The following is an 8,381-nucleotide window of genomic DNA, read 5'->3' on the forward strand; positions in this document are numbered from 1 at the left end:
GTAGGTGGGAGGGGGTGCATCCTCATAGAAGCAGGGGGAGGGGAGAACTGGGAAATGGGATAACACTTGAAATGTAAACACATAAACTATCTGTAACAAAAAAAAGAAAATCAATAATTTAAGTAGTTGTCCAACAAGCGGTTAATGATAAAGACAAACTATTTTGTAAGTCCTGCCCTCTGTGGCAATTTGGAGATAAGTGGATGCTATTGCATTACATGAAAAATTTCTTCTCAAATCTAAAGAAAAATGAAATTAAACATTAGTAGAAAGATGTATGGGCCTAATGCATAACAGTAAGTGAATTATCACTTTCTGAGAAACACACTTCTTTCATGCATAGTCTAGCTAACAATATATGAATAATACATATGTATCTCTAAATGTATGTATGTGTGTATGCATGTATGTATGTATAATCATCTACATACAGAGACACTCAGACACTAATGTACATGTGGGTCCAGTATAAAATGAAGAAAAGAGGACAAGAATCTCCACATAAAAAGGAACAAGGAGGATTGGATACAGTTAATGGGCACAAGATGTAAAAGCAGATACAGAGCTCATTGTTTTCCTACTTCTAAGTATGTCATGAATCTTATTTTATTATTCAGTTGTACACGTGTATATAATATAGTCAACACTGAAAGTGTAAACTTTAATGGGAAGCTACTTTTGTTGATTCTTTGTATTGTTTTCTTTATTTCTACTTAGTTGATTCCAGCACTGAGTTTGATTATTTTCTGCCATCTACTCCTGTTGGGTGTGTTTGTTCTTTTTGTTCTAGAGCTTTTAAATGTGCTCTCTCCAATTTCTCATGATGGCACTGAGAGCTAAGAGTTTTCCACTTAGCATTGCTTTCGTTGTGCCCCATAAGTTTGCGTATGCTGGGCTTCCATTATCATTAAATCCTAAAGCCTTTCATTTCTTTTGTATGTCTTCCCTGACCAAGTTATCATTGAGTAGAGAGTTATTCTGTTTCCATATGTATGTGGGGTTTCTGTTGTTTTGGTTGCTATTTTCTCATGAGTACTTTCTCAGGACAGTTACTAGACCAGAAGGGAGAAAAGGGTTCTGTTATGGTTGGCCAAAAATTAGTAGAACAGAGAAATTAATTCTGGTATTTCACATTATTACAAGATTGCTAGTCCACAAACATTTACTATGTAATATAAACTATTGAAAGTGGTGAGTCTCACTGTCATCAACACCTTTTCTCTCATTAAACTTGTTTTAATGGGTCAAAAATTCTGTAACAGATTTTTGGTCAAGTTATTTCCATTAAAAAGTCCTGATTTTGAAAATTAATAACTTAAAGCTGCCACATACCAAAAATGGTTCACAAAACTTTCTTTTCTTTTGTAGGTTTTACTATGCTTTGTTATCATTAACCAGTCTTTTACTCTTAAACATAAATGGCCAATTGAGACAAACACGTGTGAGACTATTCTTCCACTGCTGATTAAGACTGGGGTGGCAGGTGTTCGAGATAATATTCATTTAGCTTTCTGAGCTTTCTGGGAAGACTTAGTGATGTTGCCAGCTCCTACAGCCTTCTTGTTCAGAGCTTTGATGACACCCACAGCAACTGTCTGCCTCATGTCACAAACAGCAAAATGACCAAGTGGAGGATAGTCAGAGAAGCTCTCAACACACATGGGCTCGCCAGGGACCATATGAACAATAGCAGCATCGCCAGACTTTAGGAATTTGGGGCCATCTTCCAGCTTCTTACTTGAATGATGATCTATCTACCTTTTCTTTAAGCTTGGCAACCTTGCATGTGATGTGGGCTGCGTGACAATCCAGAACAGGGGCACAGCCAGCACTAATTTGGCCTGGATGGTTCAGGATAATCACCCGAGCAGTGAAGCCGGCTGCTTCCATCGGTGTGTCATTTTAGCTGACACCAGCAACATTTCCACCTCTAACATTGTTGATAGGCACGTTCTTTACACCGAGGCCCACATAGTCCCCAGGAAGAGCTTCAGTCAAAACTTCCCGGTGCATTTTTACAGACTTGACTTCATTGTTACATTGACTGGAGCAAAGGTAACCACCATGCCAGGTTTGAGAATACCAGTTTCCACTCGGCCCATGGGGACAGTGACAATGCCCCCAATTTTATAGACATCCTGGAGGGACTTGTCACTTGGATGAGTTGGCAGCAGGATATAGTCCAATGCTTCCAGCAGCGTGGTGCCACTGGCACTGCCATCTTTGGGGGTGACTTTCCATCCCTTGAACCATATTATCACTTGACTCCAGCATGTTGTCACCATTCCAACCAGAAATGGGCACAAATGCTACTGAGTCAGGGATGCAGCCAATCTTCTTAATGTAGGTGCTGACTTCCTTAACAATTTCCTCATATCTCATCTGACTCAGTGGAATCCATTTTGTTGACACCAACAATTAGCTGTTTAATATCCATGGCGTAAGCCAGAAGAGCACACTCACAGGTCTGCCCGTTCTTGTAGATACCAGCTTCAAATTCATCAACACCGGCAGCGACAACCAGGACAGCGCAGTCATGAGACAAGCCCGTTATCATGTTTTTGACGAAGTCTTTGTGTCCTGGGGCATCAATGATAGTCACATAGTATTTGCTGGTCTCAAACATCCACAGGGAGATGTCAATAGTGATACCACGCTCATGCCCACCTTTCAGTTTGTCCAAGACCTAGGCACACTTGACAGAGCGTTTTCTCACCTTGGCAGCCTTCTTTTCAAACTTTGTAGATCAGGTGGCCGGTTGTGGTGGACTTGCCGGAATCTACGTGTCCAATTACAATGATATGGATGTGAGTCTTTTCCTTTCCCATCTTTGCTTTGAATTAGCCGTGACTTTCACTACACCTGTGCTCTGACAGCAAACCCATGGCGAAAAAGGTCATCAACACTTTTAAATGTGATATAGCGTGTGTTGCTGAGGATATGTTCATTACACTGCATTGTTTCACACTGCAATCTTGATCAGAAGGTAGTCAGGAGAAGACTCCTTTCTTCAGGCAGCTAGGAGGAGGGTCTCCTCTGCAATGAGTTAAGCCTGAGTATAGTAGGATACCTTCAAAGCCAACTCCCACATGTGCCACATTTCCTCCCACAGGCCAAGAGTACTGAAACCACCACAACCTTATAGACAACATTCCTTAACATTCCACCCCTTCCTCCAGCTCTTACTTCCCACCTCCTCTTCTGTCGTGTTTCCTGCTCTTGACATTCTTGACAAGGCTTGAGTTTTCAGTCATGGCAGTTTTGCATTTTAGAAGTGTACATGGATTTTAAATTAAGACTTTTATTTACATAAGGTTGAATTTGTGATAGGAGCCTTAACATGTACATATTGACTATTTTATAGTGTTTTCCTCATGAAAAGTTGTTCAAGATATTTATTTTTCTCTAGCCTACCTTATGTAACTTATATTATTGAATTGAGGATTTCTTTATCGATTTTGCACATGCATCCTCCATCACATACATATTTAAAGAAGAATGTAACTCTATTTTCGTTTTTCTAGCACTTTTAGTAGTCTGAACATCAAATGTAATTAAATAAACCAATTTAATATACTGTAATGGGGGTAACTATTTTGTTTTATCCAAACTTCTTGAATGCAATCACAAGTAAAAAGAAAGGCAGAAGATGAGAATTAAAAGACAATTTGACTTTGATATAAAGACAGGAGTAACATATAAGAGTCACAGTTTCACTATGCCTGCTCCTAAATGTTTTCCCCTAGACATGACAGGGAAAACACAGTCTTTAAATTTCAACAATGCATTTTCTAAACAAATTTGCGCAATGACAACACTAGTTGATGAGCCAATGTGGACAGGGAAATGTGACAGTAATAACATGAACAAAGGAGCGAGAGGGGACATGGGAGGGGTTGAAGGCGAGAGATACAGAAAACACTAATAAAGATGCAGTTATACATATGAAGCTATACACAAAATAATTTTTTAAATGCCAAGAAGAAAGAGCAATGTTTATGATTTTGAGGATACAGTGGGAACACTTGGAACAAACAAGAGAATTATTTTTTTTTTACAGGTTTCACAAAGAAAATTAGCTTGTTCAACATTTTGCCTTTGCACTAAAACTCTGAACTTTTGAATAGCAAAGTCATACAATGCATTCCTGTTGTTTTATACCATGGAGTATGCTGAGGTTTATTTAATTATTTGATTTTATATGTACATATTTATCCTGAATGTGTACACCACATGTTTGTGGAGAAGGCAAATGCCAGAAGACATCAGACCCATTTGAGTTGGAGGAATTGGTGCTTGTGTGTCCCCATGTGTGCACTGTGATTTGAACACAGCTCCTCTGAAAGAGCACCTCTCCAGCCCCATGCTGTGTTTTTAGTAGTGGCTATAGAATACTTATATAATCCTCATGCAATAAAGGGTATTTTTATTTTAAGTACATATAGAGATTATAATCTGTTACTGGGTAAATCAGTAGGAAAAGAATCCCACTGATGATGAAATACATTTTTAATATTTATAGTTTAAGTAATATTCTGTAAGATAAAGTTATCAAACATTTCCTTATTGGTATATTGTTCCCATGCAATCACTATCTCAATTGTATTTGTGATTTGTGTATATTTGAAAACTGAGAAACTGTCAGTAAAAGGGACTGGAAAAAGCAAAAGAAAAACTGAAAACCAAATTAGAAAGTTTCTTCTTCAGTATCAAAACTCTAGAACATGGTAATGTTATTTACATAGGATTGGTACAAGTTCATGTAAACTGACTAAAGGATCCTAAAACTTCAGGAACACTCTTAGATTTTAAGAATTCTGTCTCAACCATCTGCCTGACTTGTCTCTGGATGAACCTTCCAGGGACACAATGTCTATAGGCTATTAAAATAGGCAAGATACATCCCTCCTCAAGGGAAATGACACATAGTTAATCATATCCCTTGTGTGAGAATGGGAAGGGGAGAGATCACTCCACCCTATTTACCTCTTGAGAATTTAGTTGTGCATAAATGTTTTAATTTACCTCCCAGTAGCATCTTTCCCTTCTGAAAGTGTAACCAAATTCTTTCAAATTCTTTCCATCACACCCGTGAACCAAGAGAGTCCAGACTGGTGAGTTAACACTGCGATCAGTTAGTGAGGAGAAATCCTTTCCCCACATCTGTGATATTATTACACAATTTCTAGCTCATTTGGTGTCTAAGGGATTGTGATCAGAACACTTGTCTGTGGGAGACCTAGATCTTTTTGACATCAGTGATTTGACATCTTTCTAAAAAAATTTAAAATCACATTTATTTCATTTATGTGTGTGGTGTGTATGCACACATGTACCTGGGTGTGTGCACATGCATATACTCACATGTTTGCATTTGCATTTGTGCCATAATGTACATTTGGAAGTCAAAGAACAGCTTATGTGAGTCAGTTTTCTTCTTTCATTGTGTGGATTCTAGGGATCTAATTTATATCAAAAGGCGTAGCAACAAGTGCCTTTACCTGCTGAGCCATCTCTCTGGTCCAACACCAATGATTCTATGATAAGATAGTGGGCTCTTTATAGGAAGCTATTGATTCCAAGTTCAGAGAAACTAATGTACTCAGAAAAATGTCCAGGATTTCAGTAGAGGCTTTCTGGTGAAAGAAATAAGTTTAGAATAAGTTTTGACTAAAGCAAGAACCCATGGTTCTGATTCTTTGAACCCCCACCCCTACCCTCCTTCATAGTTTCAGTGATGAGTAGTTATTTTGCTTCCTCTCAGATGTATTCCCTGCGACTCTTCTTTTGGACTGTGGTGGAGTTAACAGCAAATCTGTGCTATAATAGACTGAACTTAAACTTCATCATTAATGAGATATTTTGACATCACGGGTCTTCCAGGTCTTGCTTGCTCATCAGTCAAAGACATAGATGTCATTTTAGGGAGGACATCATGGACATCTGCTGCCATGCATTATTTATAAAAGTTCTGTGCTTTTGGTAGTTTATTCTGTACCAGACTATGTGATGGGGCTCAGAACACACATTCACAAGAACACACATCTGCTGATGGCCATTTGCATTTTTCTCAGGTGGATGTGATGTGCTCGCTTTGACTGGTTAAGGCAAGTACTAGTGACAAATTAAGAAAGAGCAGTTCACTCATGTAAATCCCTGACTGGTGGCTTAGAAGACGTGTCACAAAGCCTAGGTGGCCCTAGGTTTTGTTTTATTTTTTCCCTGGGCATGCAACAACAGATACCCATCACAGGTCCTAGTGTAGAACTGTTATGAACTGCATGTTAACTCACTTTCCTGCCTTTTGAACGACTTTGTAACTTTATTATGGTTAATTGTTTTTGGATGAGCACCAACTCTAACATTTACCTATGGATGGCTCTTAATCTGTGGTACTAACAACAGGGAACTTCCTGGCCTCAATGTCCTAATTATCTTTCCCTCCCTGAAAAGAACTGTCTAAAATAGATCACAAAAACTGAGTTAGAATACAAAGGGTGTTTTCCAATGTCAGTGTCATCCCTAAATGTGGGCCCTATTTAGTACAAAGCTAGAGATTCTCAAAGGTAGGGTCTAGTCACCAGCAGACCAGAAAAGAAAACTTGGAGGCAAAAGTTCCTTGATTCTTTAATTTTGCACTAGGAGGCACTCAGCAGGCACTTTACCTGTAGAAACTTCTCTGACTGGCTGTTTTTTGTTTATGGAAACTTCCTCCATACTAGAAGTCAGAATGTCTCCTCTGCTAACAATGAAGAGGAGAGAGCATTTAATGTTTAGGACAATGGCCTTGAGGCCCCAAACTTTAGCATTTCCTGAAAAAAGCATTCCTTGGGTTTATGACTTTCTCCTATAGTTGAGTTAATATTGCTTGTCCCCTCCCACGTCTCTCAGGAAAACACACTTTTATGTTTGCAACCTCGAAGCCTATAAACTAAATAAAGCACATTTTCATCCCTGAAGCAGAAGCTCCCACACCGCCCAGAATGAGAACCTGCTATTTCATCGTTCTTCTTCCATCATCTTTCCCCTGTGGGCACTCAAGTGCTTCAGCTTACTTTATCAAATGTATTGTCTTGAACACAGAATTTACCTTAAGCAAGTGACTTCTCTTTCCTTCGTCCAGTTCAGCTCAGCTTCATTCAGTACAGCACAAAGCAAGCAAGGAAACAAAACAAAACAAAACTCCTGAACTTAAGGTTTATTTTCAATTCTGAGTTTATGTGCGGGGTCTGAATGTGGGTGCATACACATAAGTGCGGGTGCCTGTGGAGGCCAGGAGGAGTCAGAGTCCCTGGAAGTGGAGTTACAGGCTGTAGTGATCCATGCCTCAAGGGTACTGAGAAAAGAATTCAGGTCATCTGGAAGAGCAGTACTCTGTCTTAACAGCATAGTATTTTTTTTTCGACTTTAACCGTTTCATTGCCACGCGATAGGCTCTGCCAAAATTTCCTGTGGGCTGGTGGGCGGGGGCACTGGGTTCCCGGAGCCAAGCCGGGGAAGGATCTCTTAATTTAAGGATGGGGGAAGCGTCCCCGATGACTTTCGCAATGTTCAACGAAAGGGGATGCCGGCCCGGCCTCCTGTCTCCAGAGTTGTAACTCCTCACTCGAGGTCTCCAGAACTCCTGGATGCCCGGAGCGGGGGTCCCAAAGTCCCCTCCTCAGGGGCCTGAGTCATATACAAGGAAAGCCGCGAGGTATGAGTCATCCTGGCAGAGCAGGGGAATGAGGCCGAGTGCGGTCTGGGGACCCCAGGGCTGGCCTGAGTCACGCACGCCCTGGCCCTACTGACCCCCCAGCCCTGCGGTACCGAGAACAGGAGTGGGAAGCACGTGGTCGGCAGGAGGAAGGGCAGTGCGGGAGGGAGGAAGCAAGCGCCTGCCGAGCCAGGAAGCCGTTTCCATGGCAACGGGGGGGTGTCTCAGCTCATTAGAGGAAGATCTTCCCAGCAGGGACTGCCCCGCCCAGAGAACTGGGGAAGCCCCCCGTTCGTTCGGTCCTGGGGCCCGGAGTTTCGGGTCGGGCAGGAAGGGGTTAACGGCAGTCCCCCTTCGAATTTCACCTGCGCTCCAAAGTCTTTGGTTCCGCAGTGCTACCCCCCCCCCCGCACCCCTCCACCCCTCCAGCGGCTGCTCACGTACGCTTACAGCCACCCCACCCCCAGCTTGTACTCGCATGCACGACCGCGTCGGACTCCACGCACGCAGCGAATTCCTTCCCAGCATAGTATTTTTAATACTTGTATTTTTAGCTTTTCCCTTTCATTTCTCTCTCCATTTCTATTCCCTCTTACATTTGGCACTTTCTCCCCTTTAAAAATGTGCTCCTTTTAGGGTCTTAATCATATGCAGTTCCTGACTTATACAAATTATTTTTTAATAT

The 8,381-nt window shown here is 41.2% G+C and overlaps 1 pseudogene; it reads right to left on the bottom strand.

Moving 5' to 3' along the window:
- Positions 1 to 1,499: 1,499 nt before the first annotated feature.
- Positions 1,500 to 2,828, bottom strand: Eef1a1-ps4 (eukaryotic translation elongation factor 1 alpha 1, pseudogene 4; annotated as a pseudogene).
- Positions 2,829 to 8,381: the final 5,553 nt, after the last annotated feature.

This window comes from Rattus norvegicus, chromosome 1 (genome assembly GCF_036323735.1).
Source record: "Rattus norvegicus strain BN/NHsdMcwi chromosome 1, GRCr8, whole genome shotgun sequence".
NCBI lineage: Eukaryota > Metazoa > Chordata > Mammalia > Rodentia > Muridae > Rattus > Rattus norvegicus.